We start from the raw sequence: 16,991 nt of genomic DNA, 5'->3' as shown, positions 1-16,991 counted from the left end.
CAAACGCACATTATGACCTGGACTGGAGACCTTGTCAGGCTATGGTGGTGACCACAGTATTCTGTGTCAAACTGGGCTACTGGTTTGTATCTACGAAGGAGAAAAAAACTAACTTGGTGGCCCTCGCCACCTCCATCCTTACTCAGCGCCAATGAAGGAACAAAAGAGATTGACAAAGCTACAGCCCGCATGTTCCTTAGCTCCGGAAGCGTCCCAGACGCGATCGGAGCACAAGGCAGCGGGCCATATTTCCGTGAGACTAGACGCGCACTCCCTCAGAAGGGCTTCCTCTGCGCATGCGCCGACATGGTTACATGAGCCGCGAGAAAGGGAGCGGGTGCGCGGTGCGTTGGCTAGGAGCGGAAAAAACCAGCAGAAAAGCGAGCTAATGCGAAAAAAAAAATCATGGCCGACGCGTAGATGGTCACATGATCACGCCTGGGGGCAGCCGTAGTCCGAAAGAAGAGGACGTCAGAGTAGGGCAGTCCTGCTGCGAAGTCAGGCGTGGTGCTGCGTGAAGCAACTCATTCGAGTCTCATCCCCTCTGCAGAAAGACTGGGCGTGCTGCTGTTGACGCGAAATCACTTCAAGAGCCAATAGTCGGCCCCGCAGGTAAGTTTCATCGCTTTACTGGCTTTACCATGGTGCTGCATGTATTTTAAGAGAGCAGACCCCTGACAGCACGCAGTTGTCTTCCTGACGTTCATGGTGGAGTGATGTGGAGCAGCGATTATCACGCCTGCTTTTGCTGTGGCTAACCAGCAACGCTCAAAGCTAAAGAAGGTTCTGTACGTATTAAGCCAGCTCCAACCACGAAACGGCGAGGCGGTCAATGAGATTTCGTTCGCTGGTTGCGATGCGGGTGATTGGTAAGACAACCGCAGTTCAATAATACCAAGAAGCACGCACTGTTCCTGTAGATGCAGTTAAATGTCTAAAATGTGCGTCACATGGGATAGCCGTGATCAATATCTGTGAGCACGAACTATTTATGAGAATTACTTTTTCCCACCAGGAAACAGAAAGCTTTAATTTGCAACCCTCTGTTTAGTTTTTTATTGGCCTCCTCCCATTGGTCGCGGCTCTCCAGTGACGAAGGTCGACGTGGACACCACCATATAAAACGGTCCAAAAGGAGCAAAACGAGACGAAGCGTTACGAAATATTGCTTCAGGAAGGCTTTCTTTTACAACGCACATGTCATGCCAACATGGCGCATTGAGTTACAGCGTCACAGCGCCACGCAACGCAACGCTATTTTTTTATTACTTTGTTTACCTTATTTACCAGTCATGAACGCAAAAAATATTTAGATATCTGGCGCATGCGCGGATACTAAGCAGCGCGTCCTGATGTGACGACGTTGGGGCTTTCTGGCAGTAGGATTTCACTCGGCACATGATCCTTACGTACTATCCTCAGCGCACAAATATTTTCATGTGAGAAAAATGACGTATTGATCAAGCTGCACATAACTTAAGCTGACGACAGCGACAAGCCCGCTTGAGAGGTTAGGAAGGAATTTTTTGCACACCGTTAGTGCGGGTCTGCATTTGCTTTCATCTAAAAGGTCCCGGGTGTTCCGGGTCAAGCTTGAAGCTTGCACGGTTGCTGCTTCTTAGCTACAAACGGCCAGTGGCCGATCCGGTTGTGCCAAACGCCCTAACTTGTCACTGCGCGGAAAAGCTTGGGTTTATTTTTGTGGGTTCAGTACAGAACACGATGGCCGTCTTTCTTTCAGCGTTCGGTTGTGCCACTTGTTGCCGCTCTGTCCGCTCGCTCGCGGTGAATGCGGGCAAGACCGTTTTCTTTCTACTACTTCTGCCTACGAACCTTCGTCTTTCTTTATTCTTGCATCTTGTTTTCAGTGCGTTAGTCTTAGAACCTCCATGTAAGAAAAATCTGTCCGCCTCTCGGTTGGCAGCTAGCCTCGGTTGGCAGCTAGCAAAGTGAAGACAGAGAAATCCCCTCTCCACTTTCAGGGGAGACGAGAGAGAGAAAAGGGGAGAGAGAAGATGAAGAGAGGATGGGAGGCGACGTATGGAGGGTGGGAGAGACTGGAGAAGGGATACGGCATGTCGAACTGCGATTGCTGGGTTGGATCGGGAGGGCGGAGCGAGGGGTACTGCATGTCACGCGGTGATTGACGGACTGGATCACGTCACCCGCTCACACGGTCTGAACACGCCAGCGGCTGCACCATCTAGGTAGGACACTAGTGCTAACGCAATCATGCCGCATCAATCGCATTGATCGTCTGTAATTTTGCAGTGAAAGCTACGCTACTATAGCTGGGACACATTTCCCCGTAAGCCTCCCAGTGACCTTGAAACGACCTTGAGATAAGTCGTGGATAGTGTTGCTATGCACATATACCTAACCATGTGTGTGACCTTGAATTTTGACCTTGCATTGACCTTTGCATTTGACCTTGAACTTTGACATTGCATTTTGACCTTGTCGGCTGAGCTAGTAAGAAAACCACGCGGTAATCACGTTGCGTCATGTGATTAAATTCACAGTTGTGATGCCAAGTATGAGGTATTTATAACCAGAGCTGTGCGCTTGACTTAGACGCTACGGGGGAAGGCGAGTGTGCATAAAAATTCCTTCTACGTGTGCCACCATCCACGTTCCCTTTGTTACGCTGTGTCTCCATCGTCCATCAATGCAGATGAATAAGCGGCTGTGAAGTGGTGGGGGAATTGCGTAACAATAAAAGAAGTACTAACGATGAACCATGTTTAATCATGCTTATGTGGCTTTCGCTACGTGAAACTCTGTTCGGCAGAGTTGAACCGCTGCAATTTTTTATACCTATGCCTCTCCTACTGGTTCTGCGTGTTCTGCACGCTCTGCTTTCGAAAATCTTAGCCCGAATTTTTTCGCATAGAGGAAAAGATCGAAGGTTAGATTTCACTGCTTCAAATCAAGCATGAAACTTTGTTGTTAAAAAGCGCACTCTAGCTCCACCTGCATGATGCGCTTAGCACAAGCCCTGGAGTCTTCAAGTGATGATTTGTAAACAATGGTGCATTATATTTGTTACTGACGTCAGGGCGCAGACCCACCAGTGCGGTTACTGTCTCCTGTAACGTAGGAAAAAGAACCAACTTGTGAGCACGTTCAGGCAATTACTTATGGAGTAATAGTTTATGGCTTATGGGGGTTTAACGTCCCAAAGCAACTCAGGCTATGGAGGACCCTGTGGTGGACGGCTGCGAAAATTACGACAACCCCGGGGTTCTTTAACGTGCACTGACGTCGCACACTGCACGGGCATCTAGAATTTCTCCTCCATCGAAATTCGACTGCCGCTGCCGGGATCGAACCGGTGTCTTTCGGGTCAGCATCCGAGCGCCATAACCACTGAGCCACCGCGGTGCCTTATGGAACAGTAAACGTCACTAAACGTTTGTTCCATAGCATCATTAGTTTATACCATTTGCCATCTTGCTTCTCATTTTTAACATCAAAAACTGGCATCAAATTATGAAAAGTGGAACCGGTATCGGTAAAGGGACACTTGTTTAACAACTTCACTTTTGTTCTCAGTCACTTTTATGAAAATAGGGTTTCAAAAATAATATCGTTTGCCCTCCTGTGAAGGCAGCGTTCCCGAAAGGACTAAACAACTATAACTACGTGACAATACTTCCTGCCCTCACTGTTTCCAGCAGCTCTTTACCTCCAGGAGACCTACTTAGGCCCACAATAAGACGAGGCTTCTGAAACTGAAAAATTACCAGCTCGACCGAGCCCATGCTAATGAACTGTGGGGTGGCGTCGCAGTTGTAGTCAGTTTAAATCGCTAGCAGGAACAGCGAAACTTTCTTACTTTTCTTCACTTGGAAACAGGTTGGTACAGGATTCGAAAGAATTCTGGAAACATGATCGCAGTCGCGGCAAAGATGACTGCTCGGTACCAACGATAAAAAGCGGTGATACGCTCATTGAAGATGACGCATGTAAGGCTGAGACCTTTAGTAAATATTTCTTCTCAGTATTTATTTCATCCCATTCGCGAGTTCTGCAGACTATAAAAAGTCCTGATCTGATGCAGAAGTTATCTTTAGTACAGCAGGTATTCGCAAGTTATTGCGTAATGTGAACCCATTGGTTGCAAGCGACCAAGATGATTTACCAGTAGCAGTTATCAAAAATTGTGCTGATACATTGTCATTGTATATTACTCGATTACTTGAAAAGAGTTTGCAAGAAGGGACTCTGCCAAAAGACTGTGAATTGGCTCACGTTATGCCGATCCATAAAAATAGACCGAGAAATTTGGTAGAAAACTACAGGCCAGTATATCTAACAAGTATAGCTTGCAAGTCAATGGAACATGTAATTTACAGTTATATCATGCCGCACCTCGTTAAACATAATTTACTTAACCCGCTCAGCACGGATTTCGCCAAGGTTTGTCCTGTTCTACACAGTTGGTTGAGTTTACATATGATATCGCAGTTGCTATTTATAAACAGAAAGTTATTGATTGATTGTATTTTTTGGACTTCGAGAAGGCATTTGATGTTGTTGCACATGATCTCTTTGTTTTTAAATTGCGCAGCTACAGTTTGAATAAAACAGTCATTGTATGGATTTCTGAATACCTATCCCTACGACAGCAATGTTTAGTTGTTTGTGGTGGCTCCTCGAACTGTGGTCCTGTCACTTCGGGCGTCCCCCAGGATTCTGTTCTGTGGCCGCTCCTTTTTTTGTTATATATAAATGGTACTAATGCTGATGTTACTTCTTCGTTTAGAATGTTTATAAAATTTTAGACAGTTCATTTGATGTGCAAAGTTTTCAAGGTGACTTAGATAAGATAGCCGTGTGGTGTAATAATTGGGACGTGATATGGAATACTAAAAAGTGTGTACACGTCACCTTTTCGAGGAAGCGCTCCTACCCTTCTTATATATACACTATAAACCATGCGGCCTTGAAAAAACAACAGAGTTATAAATACATAGGCGTTTATCTTACTGCTGACCTGAGGTGGTCAAACCATGTTAATTACATCGTAAAGAAAGCTGCTGGTATATTAGGTTTGTTAAGAAGAAATTTCAGCCATCTTCCACATCATCTCTAAGAACAACTATATTTTACTCGCGTCCGCACGGTACTCGAATGTGCATCAGTGTGCTGGGACCCGCACACACAAGAACTTGTTGACAAATTGGAAAAAAAATCAAAATAGGGCAGTCCGTTTTCTCCTCGGAAATTATTCCAGGATACTTGGTATCTCAGAAAGCAAAAGGAATCTTCAATGGCCAGAACTTTTTACCTAACGTGTTCTATTCCGGGACTGGTATAGATGAAACGAAATATTTGAAGCCGCCTATCTATGTCTCCAAGTGAAGGGACCACAATTTAAAGCTTTATGAATTTCCTTTTAAAGGTGACGTACTCCGTTATTTATTTTTTCTTCTAACGGTTCGCGAATACATTGCTTCACCGCCACACATGTTATCGTTCTAACTAATGAAGCCTTTATTTTCACGAGCTAAGTGCATGATTTCTTGTTTTTTGAATGTGAAAGTGCCCCCCTGCAGTAATGCCAAAACGTGATGCAGGTACTAAATAAATAAACTAAATGAAAAAATAGAAAGCGGGCCCACTATGCGAGAAATACTGTTAGAAAGATTACAAGCTTTAGCTTAGAGTAATTTGGCAACGAAACCTTAACTCGATGCTGTGTTTACCGTTCTCAGCATGTGAAATTTACTGTAAACATGACTCTAAATCTCTTAGACAACTGTCATAGCCTATCTTTTGGTACGAGATCTGGTCACACCACCTGTTGGTAAACCTAGAAAGCCGAATCTAGACGCCAAATTTCATATTTTGACCTGTGCGACGTCTACCGACCCAATAGAGTTAAAAGAATATACTATTCCCCGAGCTCAGGAAAACTGATGAGTGTTTAATAAATCTTTTATTTTTTTGTGATTTTATCAAATTTCACTAAAATTTTTGCGTAATCTGGTCAGAGGCCATTATCCGTCAATTATCTTAGGCTTATCATCGTCACGACTAATAAACCTTCCAGAGAAAAAGGCTAAGGTCTTTATTTGATTGGTTGGGAGTCTCGAGATCTTTGCCCAGCCAGGGATGGCAGCTGAGGTTTCCCGACCCTCTTCAAAGCTTCTACTAGTGCATATTTGTACATTTTTTTCTTTGTCATCACGAGGTAGCACTAACTTTTAAGCCCTCTACACCATCGACGATTTTTCACTTTCTGTAAAATTCTCCCGAAAATTTTTCCGATACTTCGAGCTTGGCGCATGATGACCTCAGTTGCTTATTTGCCATAAAACCAAGCACAGCACTAATAAACCCGAGTGGACCACTGCGCAGGATGCTCCATCTTGCTGACCTGCCCACTATTCACGCCAAAAATCTGTAATAATAAAGATTACTCAAGTGCTCTCCGATTAGAGGTGTCTAATAAAAGGTGTGGCTTCCATTCCCTCTGGTTCATGGTTAGGGCGGCAGAAACGTAAGACATGGCGGACACAGGACTGCAGAGGGAGAAAGGAATAACCTAAATGATTGGGTGTCTTCCGAAGCTGCTCAATATAGCAACACAGCTTCAATTAAAAAAACGTCAGAGCATAAACCTACTATATTCACTTGAATGCGGTAAACGCATCATGAAAAAACTGTCCATTGTCAATGCCATAAAACCTGCTCCATCATATAAATGACTTAATAGCAACCACTTCACCCTTATAGTTCCTCTATTGGCAGCATCTGACACACAAACAAGCATACAGGAGCAATAACATCATTAGGAGGGTATTTATCCACAGTCTCCACTTCATTACACTAAACCAGACTTTTAAGACTTAAAAGTAGAGGTGAAAGAGAAAAAGTTCGGAAAATGTAGTTTAAATGAACATTATAATCATACATTTACATTGCAAAATTTTTACTACTGTCCGCCAACAAACAGAAAGCAGCGAGCTCTGGCTGAATACATTGTGCAAAAGTAAATTGTTTTCGCCACACAGTATTGGCACTTTCATTTTTTTTTAAATCAAATATGGGTAATAGAAAAAATACTTATTTGGCTTTTCCTGAAACCCGGAAATTTACCAGCCTTGTTTGGTGGTTACAGGCTCGTTGCTCATACTCGTTCGCTGTGGAAATCATTTGGAAGCATTTTGAATGTCAGACTAAGCGCTGTTTTTGAATTCGTAAACGCCTCGGGGCGCATCGATGTTCTTATATAAAAACCGATGTCAATTACTCACCATCTAGTTCAACTTGAAAACATAGCCTGCAAAGCGTTTGCAGGCATACAGCTCTGTATTCCTGTTTTCTTCGACCTCGCGAAGCCCCAAGACACCAAATAAAAGTGAGACATCCACCGCGACTTAGGCGACCCAGGTATTTTCAGGTCAGTGTTGAACTCACTGAGAAGGTTTGCTTCCGACCGCTTTCTTCAAGCACGCCTAGGTTAACCACCCATCATAGAGTTTTGCTTAGAGTAAAAATGTACCAAAGGGGTGTACCCCAAAACTGCGCTTTTCAGAGCTGAAATGAATTCAGAGGCAAGAATAATACAAAAAGCCATTTGTATTCTCTTTGTGCACACGACATATTGCATGTACTTCTCCAAAATATCAACCTGCGAGAGGCACATGAAGCTGACAACAAATAAATTAGTGTTTCTGGAAGCCGAAAGTAGATTCATTTTCTCCACAAATAGCAGTAGCTGTCCTGTTTTTGCTTAAACAAGGCCTACAAACTGAAGGTTCCTCTTGTATAAACGAAACTTCCCCAACAGTAAAACATGAACAGAAATGTTTAGACCTAAGTTTTGAAAAAAAAAGTAATTTTCCTACATCAAAATAAACTTTAAGCTTCCTGGACCATGAATAGCCTCAATTTTTTCTCACCAAAGCGGGGTTAAGACAGTGCCTACCGTTGCTCACCAATCGCGCTGCGATACGCTTCTTTTGCAATTACGACTGCATAGTATAGGAAACTGCCAGTCCACCATGCCCAAAACGGTTAGACCCAGTGTACGACTTAAGTCTGTGCCTTTCGACCGGGTCATGTAAAATATGCCCTATAGCCAGCCGCCATGTAGCAACGAAGTAGCTTCCACTAGAAATGTAATAGTGAAACTTGCATGCGCATATGCTGTGAAAATACGGTCACAAGAAAAACACCTCTGCTACGCAGATATTACTGAAAAGTGCCTTACTGAAGTTGCCGCTCCATTTTCAAGTGACATTCCGGGTCTGGATATCCTGGATACCATGCATAGTACAGCATACGGCCTGATATTTTACTCCCCAAGAATAAATTTCACCACTCTCTGATCGCACTCTTACACATTTTCATAAAAACAAAAGCCACTGAAGCATCTCAAGAAATATTACCTGACACTAAAGAAAAAATGGGAGAGTCGCACAGAATTTTCTGCACACAGTTCGAAAGCAGCTGTCAACGTTCGAAGTGCTTGAAAAAGCCTACGTTGAGGGAACCTCGCTACCGTCTACCGGTGCTTCAAAGATTACCTCCAAGCAAAAAGATTCTTGGCGCCGTGCCGAACAAATGCCTGCAGATATGCCTTGGCTTCCCAAAGGGTTCCTCTGCATCAGGAATTGAAGCAGGCTGTCTCCCACTAGATCTGACTGCCGCCCCGAAAACTATGCGTACCCATCTCCGTCATGTCCTCGAAGGGTAGAAGCACTTCCTACACTGTGTCGACTTAACTCACTGTAACTCTGGCTTTGGCCAAGCTGTGTAGCTCTGCCCCTCCCTACTCTTAATAAGCCACAGAAACTACTACCTGCGACATTTCCCCCTTGGACACTCTCGCCTCTAAAGGTGAAGAAGTTTGTTCCAGGTGTGAATGCAGAGGGAGCACTTCTGCAAGTTACTCTCACCTTCTTAACTGAAGAATACACACAGCATACCAACATCTTCACCGATGGTTGAACTACTCAAGGAACTTTATGTGGCCTGTATGTGCCCTCAAAAAACCATTTTCTTTCTTACCGACTGCAGTGGAAGACATCCTCTACGACAGCTTAACTTCACAACAGCTCAACTTCACGACGATTCAACTTCACCACAGCTCAACTTAATGGCTAACTTAATGGCCACTTAATAGCCGCATTTGATCTTCTCCCCTTCTCAATTCTTTTATTTTACCTTCCCGCATCGCTCTCCTTCCGCCTTTATCGCCTATTTTGCCTTCCCCACGCAAAGCAGCATACCAGCGATTTTTAAACGCCGGATAAATTATGTTTTTTTTTTCATTAAAGGGCTTCTCTCTTCTTCTCGAAGTGCGGTAAAGAAGTGAACCGAAGTAGAAAAAATGGATTACTATGGTGGGTATATATTTTCAATGATGAAAGATACGCTGCCTGTATCGTTGAAAATAATACACGAGGACATCGAAAGCATTATCTACGCCAGTTCCCTGAGCGTACTGAGAACAACACTTCACCACAGCAGTCATACCGTTTATTGTAGCTATATACGAGAAAGGTATAGGCAAAACACAAGGACATACGAGGAGCTTATATTGGGGCACGACTCACGCGTAGATTACGGGTGAAGAGAGGGCTGGCTTCTTTTGTTTATCTTTCAAAGTGAATACAAAAAATCATTCGCAAACATGTCTTGGGCCAATAGCCGAAGATAGAGGCACATTTTACATGTTGTTATTTAAACAACAGAATACACACAAAGTTCGTTTGTACATGCAGCAATGGTAAAAAAACACTTAAGTGCACGCATAGAAATGACCAGCAAACGTACCCATAACCTTCGAAAAGTAGAAACGTTTAACAGAGAAGAGAAAGTTCCTAGCCATTTTAATTTCTAGTGGCACGGCATTCCATACTTTAGCCCCATTATACTCAATTAGGCGCGGTCCTTAGGTGAATGTTTCGGGTTGCAGGGTAGATAAAATTTATACTATTCATAGCATTCCTGGTATTTCAATTACGCAAAAAAAATGTTGCTTGAAAGAGTGTAATTATTTCATATAATGTTGAGACTACAATAGTCATGACTCCATTGTTTGGTCCTGCCTTCAGGGTCGATGGTGAACTGCGCCTCGGTGAAAGCATCCAACCCCACTCATGCAGAGGAGGCAGCTATTGCATTAGCTGTAGCATCTAACCCCAACGCCGTTCCGCTCACTGATTCCCAGAACGCCTGTCGCAACTTCAATTACGGATTAATTCATAATTCAGGGTTGTCATTGGTGACTAAACATCCGCACAACCAAGCCTCAGTCATCTGGTTTCCCGGTCACCTGGAACTACCAGGAGGAAACGAAGCCGCTCACAGGCATGCCCGAGCTCTTCTACACCGGGCGTCTCCCCCTGATGACCATGAAGGGTGCCGTGACCTGATAGGTTTAGCAGTGTATGCTGACAATTTCGCGCCATACAGAACAGCCAGAAAGGAGTACCCAACACCACACAAATCCCTCAATAAGTTCGAAGAGAACACCCTTAGGAGACTACAAACCAACACATACCCAATGCCAGCTAAATTACACCAGTGGTACCCTACATTACACTCTCCGTAGTGCCCACACTGTAGAGAGGTAGCTAACCTCTACCATATGGTGTGGGCATGCCAATTTATTCCCTTAGTTGACCCCATTCCCAACCCCTCGGAGGAGCAGTGGGAGGCCATTCTGCTCAGCGATGATCCTGACCGTCAGAACTGGCTGGTGGGGAGGGCCAGCGCAGCAGCAGCAGCCAATGGACAACCGGACTAGGCGGCCCACCCACATGCTCTGAGAATACTGGACAAATAAAGATGTTTTTAATCAATCAATCAGTCAATCAATCAATCAATCAATCAATCAATCAATCAATCAATCAATCAATCAATCAATTCATATAATGTTATATGCTACCATAACAATTTTCATTTCGTAAAACAAAGGAAAGTGCAAAATCTGCACCGTATTGAACAAGGCGGCACTGGATTGATACCTGTTAGAGTATGTTATTATATGCAGTGCTCTTTTCTGCGAAGAAAAAGTTTGATCAATATAGGACCTGTATTTGGTAGCTCACGATTCGCAGCAGTATCTCAAATGACAATGAAAAAGGATAAGTAAATAATTTTTAGCATAAATATGTTAAGCAACTCCCGCGTTTTAAGTAGGATGTAACAAGCTGAAGCAAAGCTTACAACCAAAGTATCAATGAGTTTTGCCAATTAAGGTGGTGTCTAAAGTTACACAGAGATATTTAAAGGATTCGATTTGCTCAACTGTAACGTTATCAAGGCAAATATGCACATTAATATCTATGAGACATTTGTGTCTCGATATAAACAGCATACACTTAGTTTTAGCAGCAGTTATTATCAGTTTGTTAGGTTTAAACAATGTGGAGGTTTGACTTAACTCCTTTGTCTTCGACTGAATTTCAGTTAGAGTGCTGCCTGTAAATACTACTGCGGTGTCATAGCCGTGCTGGAATTTTCCAAACAGATGGGGAAGTCGTTAACGTGAAGAGAAAATAACGCCGGGCCTAAAACTGAACCTTGGGGAACTCTAGTGCAAACACATTTGTGAGATGCTTTTAAGTGTTTGAGGTGAACCAATTTTGTTCTGTTGGGGAGATAACTTGTAAAGAAATCAAGAATGGAATTCTTGAAACCGTACTGCTCCAATTTTTGTATTAAGATTATACGATTAACAGTATCAAACACTTTCTTCAAGTGTAGGAATAAAACTACAGCCATTTCATTATTATATAAACACGAATACAAGTTTTGAGGCAATGCTTTTACCAGTGTGGATGTAGACCGGTTGTTCCTGAAGCCATGTTGAGAGGGAGATATAATTTTTGTTCTCTCCAGGTATTGTCCTAATTGTTTTTCCACAAGTTTTTCAACACAGTTTCATAATGACACTCAGAACTGAGAATACACGGTAACCGTCTGGATCATTCTTCTCACTTTCTTCGGGAACTGGGAGAACTCTTGCGTTTTTCAAAAGATCTAGAGGGATAACTTCGTTAATAGTGTGATTAAATAGTGTAATGAGGACTGGTGCAAGATAATAGATATTCTCTTTCAGTGCTCTCACACTTATCTCGTCATCTCCTGTTTCCTTGCTTGTGGCGAGATTATTGACCACTGCTGTGATTTCATAATCGGCAATGACCTGTAGTAAAAAGGTCTCATGAACAAGTGGGTCATTGATCGAGCACGGCAGATTAAGAATATTGGCCGCAAACTCAGGCTCAGTGCTCGCGAAGTATTCATTAAACCTATCAGCTGTGTTGACGTCAATGAGCACGGGGACTACATGTTGTTTGTTTTCTTTTCTGATTACGTTATTTACCTCTTCCACATTTTGCGGGTATTTCCTTGTGCTATCTGTTTTAACACACCATTGGATCCTTTCTTCCTTTTCCAAATTAATGCCATCACGCGGTTTCTGGATGATCCGAAACAATAAACGTTTTCTTTACGATGTTTCCAATTGTGATGCCATCTATTTTTCTGTTTTGTAGCCTCAAGTATATTCGAGTTCATTCACGGGTACAAAGGTTGTTCGTACCTACGGGCAGTGCACGATGTACATTTTGATATGACAGACTCAAGAGTCTCTAAGAACTTTTCTAATTCTTTATGAACATTTGTGTTATATATGTTGTTGAGATTTGAATAACATATTTCTTCGTGTAAGAGGTGATAATCAATTCGTGCATTCGTCACAAAGCTCACTCTTGTAGGAAAGTTCCAAATCTTACGCAGCAGAGAGAAAATTGGCGCGTGATCTGCAATAGTTGCATCATACACATCCGCTAAGATATTGTCTGTACTGTAGCATAATAAGTGATCAATTACACTTGCAGATATAGCGGTGACCCTTATTGGATCAGAGATCAGACTATCAAAGTTGTATGACTTAAGCAGGAATGTGTAGTCGCTGCTTATGCTTGATGAAACATCTATATTCACATCGCCGGTGCTTAGAGCAGAGCCCTTTGTTTTATGCCCCATGAAACTCAGTATACTCTCAATGGCGTCACGAAACAGGGTCATATTTGAGTTTGGAGGTCTGTTTATCACACCAACCGATGTTCGACACGACAGCGTGACAAAGATCGAGTGCCACACAGGTTTTCACAGGTCCACAACGTAGCTAAACCTTCCCTATTCATACTGAATAAAATTAGTGTACTAACCAGTGAGCAGTAAGTCGCAGTCCATGTCCAAGGATCAAGTAGGGAACATACTACAACTGGTAAAGGCCACCTTGAGTGAATGAAAATAATGCACATACCAAGAACATTTGATGCAAATGATGTGAAGTCTTCTTTGCTTTCGACACGTATAGCTTCATAAGACCTTATTTTCACGAAAAATAAAAATAAACTTCTGAAGCGCGAGGGCGACTGGTGACTGTAGATCACAATTTATTTTAGTCGCCTAAAAACTGGGAAGTATTGCAAAAGCATTGGACACGAGCTCCGACGAAAACATTCATTTCCAGACAGTAAACCCCGCAAAATGCGCCTACAAACTTCACCATGTGTGCAGGCACACTTTTGTGAGTGTTCCCATTAATGAAGACTAGCATAAAACCGGTATTTTCTTTCGCGACTGCCTTGCTGACAGTAGGAACTTACGTGAAACCCTATATTGTTGGTTGCCAGCATTGAAACGGCTTGAATGATCTTTATAGCAGCTACGACCTTCTCATTGAGCCTACTGCTGGGCAAGGCTGCGAAGAAGCTTTTTGTCTGACTGCGTGAGAGTGGGTTCATTCACCTGAGGTAATTTATGACTTTATTTTATCGGAGGCTTTGGCATGCTGACGACTTACGGACAATTTTATGCCATTCACTCGGTCCCCGGTGGCGAGCTCCGGCCCCTGTCCTGGTACACGGACATCTACCCATCCCACCAAGATAGGAGAAAGAAAAAGACACAAGGAGACGAATTAGAAGAGATTGGGGGTGAGCTCAGCGAAAAATTTTGGGTCAGTGCTGCAGCTCATCTCGTCGAGTTGTGGGGTGGAAAACCTCTTGCTGCCGCAGCCGGCGCGTAATGGTATGAGGATCTGCCTCGAATCTGGAAGGCGCAGGGCTCGATACCGAGTGCCGCCGGTGGCTCATCGGTTTTCGAAAGCGCAAAAGCTTTCCCTTGGCTTGATGGACGGCTTCTCTAGAGTAAAATTGTGAGTAAAAATTGGTCTTTGACATTATCTGGTGCGAACCAATAGCACCTAGCCATGGCGCTTTTTGGCCGAATTTCCGTTACGCGTTTAAAACCAAATCATCAAAACCCTTTGTACCACCTGGTGTGAATTTATAGAGAATATGAAATATTAATAATGTTAGAAAAATATAATAATAGTATCAGCAAAAAAAAAACGAAGCGAAAGCGTGGCGCTCAGTCCTCAAGTCCCATTTCAGTTCCTTACGTCTCCGTGCTTACAGTGGAACTGCAAGCTTTTTTATGCACTGGAAAGCTTCGAAAACAATGTCTAGCGGGCGGCTGTGTGTACGCAAAAAGAAAAACAAAAGACTTCCTCTCATCGGAAGGGGATTAATTTAAGAATGTGACTCGAATATTCATTGTGCGGTTCGAAACGCCTTGAAGAAGTTCACTCTATAGACGAAGCGCTCGCAGGATACGTACACCTTGTTACAAGAAGTGCAAAGATGTTTGTGAACCTACACATGGAATCAGCCTGGGGGGGGGGGGGGGGGGGTTTATTGACATGACTTTCCTGCGACATCGTTCTACGCTTCCGGCTGGATTCGTCTTTCAAGTGTGACAGAACGACCGCTAGAGAATTATAAGCGGCTCTTTCGTTGCCCACGCCAAAAAATAACCTTGACCCCAGCATTACTCGTCCTTACGGCAGCAGGCCGACAAGCGGACAACAAACTCGATTGTTAAACTGGACTGTTTTTGCTCGACAACCTCGCATAGCGCTGACAGCGGTGGCACACAAATCAACCAGGAGACGAGGAGCGAGCCTTTCTTAGCTGTTGTCTAATTATTAATTCACTACGGGCTTTTCCCTAGCTGGCTCGCTCGGCCAAACATACCTCAATATTAGAAAGAAAGCAAGTGCGCCGTCATACGGCCGGTGACGCGTAAGTCAGAAAATCCACCCTCGTGAATACGGCTTTCGGTATCGACACCTTCTAATGCGATGCAGAAAGGCACTCACCCTGCTGCTTCCAGTAGCTTATAGTGATTTTTCTGACAGAAGTAGAAAGACGCCACTAATTTATTATCTTTTCTTGCATGCAATTACGATACCAACCTAATAAATTATTTGTAACTAATGTTGCAGCTTCTTGAGCGTGCCTTATGCTGCTTGTATATGGTTGTCATAATGGTTTTCATAATAATCAAAGGTTTTCCTACTTCTTTGCAAGAAGATGAAAAAATTTCAATTTAGTTTGGCATTCAATTCTGAAGGCAGTATGTAGCCGTATGCTGCGCTTGGGTGGTTGCTGACTAGTATTTACTCCCGTATAATGCTTCGTAATCAAAGTTTCTTTTTATAGTTTTAGAATAGTCTGAAAATCATTACGCTTACTTGAAGAAATTCAGAGAAGCCAGAAGCAGAGATCCTGAAGCACAGATCTTTCTGGTGCTTCTGCTGCAGATTTCCGGCACCCTTCTGAGCTTTACTCAGCTGTTCAACAGACGTGATGCGCTTTTGCAGCGTAGCTCTGGTAGACCTGAATGCATGTATATTGCAACGCACCAGATCAGTACTTTAGATTTGCTGCATTTCATCAAAATACATTTTGTTTGCGTTCCACTTTGTGACCATTTTGTGCGTACCATTTTGTGAAGGTAGGCTCAGAGAATTGTCTTTCAGGCCTTCTGTCTGGTCTCTTGCACCGCCTCTGCGCGAAACCCCGCAGCGTTGTCACATCCGGAGACAACGTAAGAGGGCAGTCGAGTTCCACCGTCGAGTGCACCCCCGTCCTCCTCCAGAGGACGGGGCTCCCGCTCTTTGTGCAGGCGGACGAAAAGGTGTCTCGTTATCGCGCGATAATAGACGAGAAGAATGCGCGCTGAGTACCTCAACCACCTCGCCCCTTGGTATGCCTGCATCTCAATAGTTGTGCCTGGGGTGCACCGCAGGAAATTCGACATTGTGATGGTTGCAGGTCCACAAGGACATGCGCGATGGAGAAAGCAAGAAACAGCACTATGACAGAGGAAGTCGTGCATGGCAGTTGTGCGACGATCGGCATAACCGAACCACATGCCGCTGGCTTTAGTGGAGCTCCTTGCACTATTATTATTCCTGCCTCATCCCTGTGGTTCTGCCGTGCGTAACAACGAAGAACTACCCAGGATGAGGTTTTGTAATAAATTTCGATGCGTTCAAAGGTGAAGATGACTTCAGGGGCGCAGCATGGACCATGCGCAGTTGCACTCCGCCAAATTGCATGGCACGAGGCTCAAAATCGAGGTCGCTTTCTACGCCGCTCAACGGCAGAACTTAAGATCTATGCACGATCGCGATGGAAAGAAACGCGAACATTGAGGCACCTGAACACACCGCTTTTCGAATTTCTTTTCATCGTGCTTTTACCCGGGTCCCTTCGCTATCACCGCATAAAAGTGCGATGAAAAGAAATTCTAAAAGCGGAGCATGCAGGCGCCGCCATGTTCGCGTTTCTTTCCATCGCGGTAGTACTTGTTTCGAATAATGAAACGGCGCTGCTAAGCAGCAAAACCTGTGCAAAGAATATGAATTTTGTTGAGCAACACGACTCTTGTCTGTCGTTGCTCCAACTCCTGAACTATTACAGCGGGTTGCTGGAACATTCCATTTTTGCCACAAGCCATAGCGACCTGTTCTCTCGCCGAAACAAGCCTGGTCTCTTCTTCACTGCCTACTCTCGACGTTCTCCTTTTGCCCAGCTGAGCCATACAACGCCACACGTGTGGCTACTTCAGGTAGCCTGGACTGGCCCGATAGCTGCACTCTA

At 43.9% G+C, this 16,991-nt stretch overlaps 1 protein-coding gene across 3 annotated transcripts in view; it reads left to right on the top strand.

Moving 5' to 3' along the window:
* Nucleotides 1–472: 472 nt before the first annotated feature.
* Nucleotides 473–16,991, top strand: part of LOC149354717 (uncharacterized) — a 371,296-nt gene continuing 354,777 nt past the window's right edge. For 2 of the 3 annotated variants that reach the window (XM_089577543.1, XM_089577544.1), the window contains exon 1: nucleotides 473–612. The gene's annotated coding sequence lies outside the window, so the exon portion shown is untranslated. Of the gene's footprint in view, nucleotides 613–2,118; nucleotides 2,208–16,991 lie in introns of those variants that run through there. The other variant, XM_089577545.1, reaches the window with a different exon arrangement.

The sequence above is a fragment of the Amblyomma mixtum genome, chromosome 3 (genome assembly GCF_055824585.1).
Source record: "Amblyomma mixtum isolate Tamu chromosome 3, ASM5582458v1, whole genome shotgun sequence".
Taxonomy (NCBI): Eukaryota; Metazoa; Arthropoda; class Arachnida; order Ixodida; family Ixodidae; genus Amblyomma; species Amblyomma mixtum.
Note: the sequence above shows the minus strand (reverse complement) of the source record. Positions and strands in the feature narration are given on the sequence as shown.